Raw genomic sequence first — 3,176 nt, 5'->3', positions numbered from 1 at the left:
AGACAGCAAACTTAATTGATAAATGTTATGTGTGTTTTGACTTCTCTACTAGCTGGCCATTCTCCCATCTCCTTCCTCTCCATCGCCTCCCTATTTGCCGAGACACAAGACTATTAAAATTACGCCAATTAATAACTCTGCAATGGCCTCTAAGTGTTCAAGTGAAAGGAAGAACCACACATTTCTCACTTTAAAAGCTAGAGATAATTAAGCTTAGTGAAGAAGGCATGTCAAAAGCTGACATAGGCTGAAAGCTAGGCCTCTTACACCAAACTGTGAGCCAAAAAAGGAATAAGTTTGAAGGAAATTAAAGTGCTACCCCAGTGAACATGTGACTGATAAGAAAGCAGCCTTATTGCTGATATGGAGAAAGTTTTAGTGGTCTGGATAGAAGATCAAACCAGCCACAACATCCCCTTAAGCCAACACCTAATCCAGAGCAAAGCCTTAACTCTCTTCTTTCTCTGAAGGCTGACCAGTGAGAAAGCTGCAGAAGAAAAGTCTGAAGTTAGCAGAGGTTGGTTCATAAGGTTTAAGGAAAAAGGGCATCCTATGATGCCACAAAAGCTTAATCAGTGGACCTTCTCTATGGGCTAAGATGGATCTCATACTTGGTTTTGCAGATTCTTTTTTTTTTTTCACACCATACATCTATCCGGTTTCACGGTCTGAGGATGACCTCTTCCAATAAACTATTAGTCTCCAGACTGTAACAAATCCTGGTGTTTATATACTTTATTTCACCTTTGCAACATTGAGCTATTATTTTATCTTTTACCATTCATTAATGAAGCATCCATAACTTTTAAAGAATTAAGTCTATAGAAAGATTACATTTGCTGTCCAATTATTGCCATAGATTAATATTCCTACTGTTTCATTATTTCTGCTAGAGTTGAGAGATTACAGCAAACTATATGATGACATAGGAGAGTTTCCAAGTGGCTGGTTTCAGCTCATTATTAGTATACTTTCTTTCCTCTTTTTCACTGATATCCTGATCTACTGGATTCACAGAGGCCTTCATCATAGACTTGTGTAGAAGCACATATATAAACCTCATCATCTCTGGAAGTTCCAAACTCCATTTGCAAATCACGCTTTTCATTCTTTGGAGGGCTTCCTTCAGAATCTACCCTGTCATATATACCCTTTTATTTTTCCATTACACAAGGTAGTTTATTTAAGTTGGTACATCTTGATCAACATCTGGACAATTACCATTCATGATGGCGATTTCCATGTTCCCAAAATCTGAAGGCCATTTATTAATGGCTCAGCGCATCATACAGACCACCAAATCATTCTTTGACTACAACTATGGATAGTATTTCACCTTGTGGGAGAGAATTAGAGGCTTGTTTAAAAATCCTTCCTCCTTTGGGATACCTGAATGGCTTAGTCACTTGAGCATCTGACTCGGTTTTCGGCTCAGGTCCTGATCTTAGGATCCTGAGACTGAGCCCCATTCTGGGCTCCGTGCTCAGCAGGGAGTTTGTTTCTCTCCCTCTGTGTCTACCCCCACCCCCTGCTTGTGCTCTCTCTCTCTCTTTCTGAAATAAATAAGTCTTTAAAAAAAAAATCCTTCCTCCTTTCAAGGGAAGGGACCCACTTAGTTATATGAAGATGACAAAAGAAAAGTGCAAAAGTCATTCAGAAAATGGTTGTAAAAATGAAAAATTATTCAATTGAGAGTTTACAAAGGCTGAGTAGATTGTTGCCCTTTTATTACATATTTTGAAATATTTGTAATAAGGAAAAATAATCTACATACATAGAACCAAGCGACATAGCCAGTAACTAGTATTTGAAAGTCTGCATTGTGGGTACTATTGAGGAATGATTGTGATGGTAGATGAAGGAAAGATGCTATGAACACCAAAATTTTAACCTTGTGCTTACAATACTAGGTGTTGGTCTAAAGGACAAGTCATGTCTTTCTAGCGAGCATATCTGTAATTTGTATGGCCTCAACAACAGTTTTTATAAAGATAGGGAATAAATTACTGAGGAGACTAGGTTATGATCTTTTGCTTTAAGCCATCCCTGAGGTTTAAGGAAAGGAACCATCTCCATAACAGAGAAGCGTAAAGTAAAGCAAGTGCTAATGTAGAAGTTTCAGCAAGTTCTCCAGATCTACTAAGATAATTAATGAGGATGGCTACACTAAACAACAGATTTTCAATGTAGATAAAATAGCCTTCCATTGGAAGAAGATGCCACTTGGGAGTTTCATAGTGAGAGAAGAGAAGTCAGTGCTGGATTCAAAGCTTCAAAGGATAGGCTGACTCTCTTGTTGGGGGTTGATGCAGTCGGTAACTTCCAGCTGAATGCCCATTCACCATTCCGAAAATCCTAGGGTCCTTAAGAATTACCCTAGACCTATTCTGCCTGCACTTTGCAAATGGAACAACAAAGCCTGGATCTATTTACAACGTGGTTTGTATTTTAAGCCCACTGTCAAGAACTACCACTCAAGGAAAAAAAAAAATCCTCTCAAAATATACTGCTCACTGATGATGCACCTGGTTATCCAAGAGTTCTGATGGAGATATATGAAATTAACACTGTTTTTGTGCCTACTAACACAACATCCATTCTGTAGTGAATAGATCAAGAAATAATTTTGTCTTTCAAGTCTTATTACTTAATAGATTTCATAGGGCTATAGATGCCATAGATAGTGATTCTTCTGATGAATCTGGGCAAAGTAAATTGAAAATCTTCTGGAAAGTATTCATCATTCTAGATGCCATTAAGAATACCGGTGATTCATAGGAAGAGGTCAAAATCCAACATCAATAGTTGTGCAGAAGAAGTTGATTCCAGCCCTCATGGATGACTTTGAGGGGTTCGAGACTTTAGTAAAGAAAGCAACTACAGATGTGGTGGAAATAGCAAGAGAACTAATAAAATTTAAAGTGCAGCCTAAAGATGTGACTGACTTGCTACAATCTAGGGTATGAGTAGCTGCTTCTTATGAATTAGCAAAGAAAGTCTAAGAATGAACAAAGAAAATGGTTTCTTGAAATGGAATCTACTCCTGGTGAAGAGATGAATGACAACAAAGCATTTAGAGTATCACCTTAGTTGATAAAGCAGCAGCAGCAGGGTTTGACAGGATTGATTCCAATTTTTAAAGAAGTACTATGGGTAAATGCTATCCAACAGCTGCA

General features: G+C 38.0%; 1 pseudogene; it reads left to right on the top strand.

The window, feature by feature from the left end:
* The first annotated feature begins 598 nt into the window (after positions 1-598).
* LOC125082599 (lathosterol oxidase-like) lies at positions 599-1,713 on the top strand (annotated as a pseudogene).
* The last annotated feature ends 1,463 nt before the right edge of the window (positions 1,714-3,176 follow it).

This window comes from Lutra lutra, chromosome 12 (genome assembly GCF_902655055.1).
Source record: "Lutra lutra chromosome 12, mLutLut1.2, whole genome shotgun sequence".
NCBI classification, from domain to species: domain Eukaryota; kingdom Metazoa; phylum Chordata; class Mammalia; order Carnivora; family Mustelidae; genus Lutra; species Lutra lutra.
Note: the sequence above shows the minus strand (reverse complement) of the source record. Positions and strands in the feature narration are given on the sequence as shown.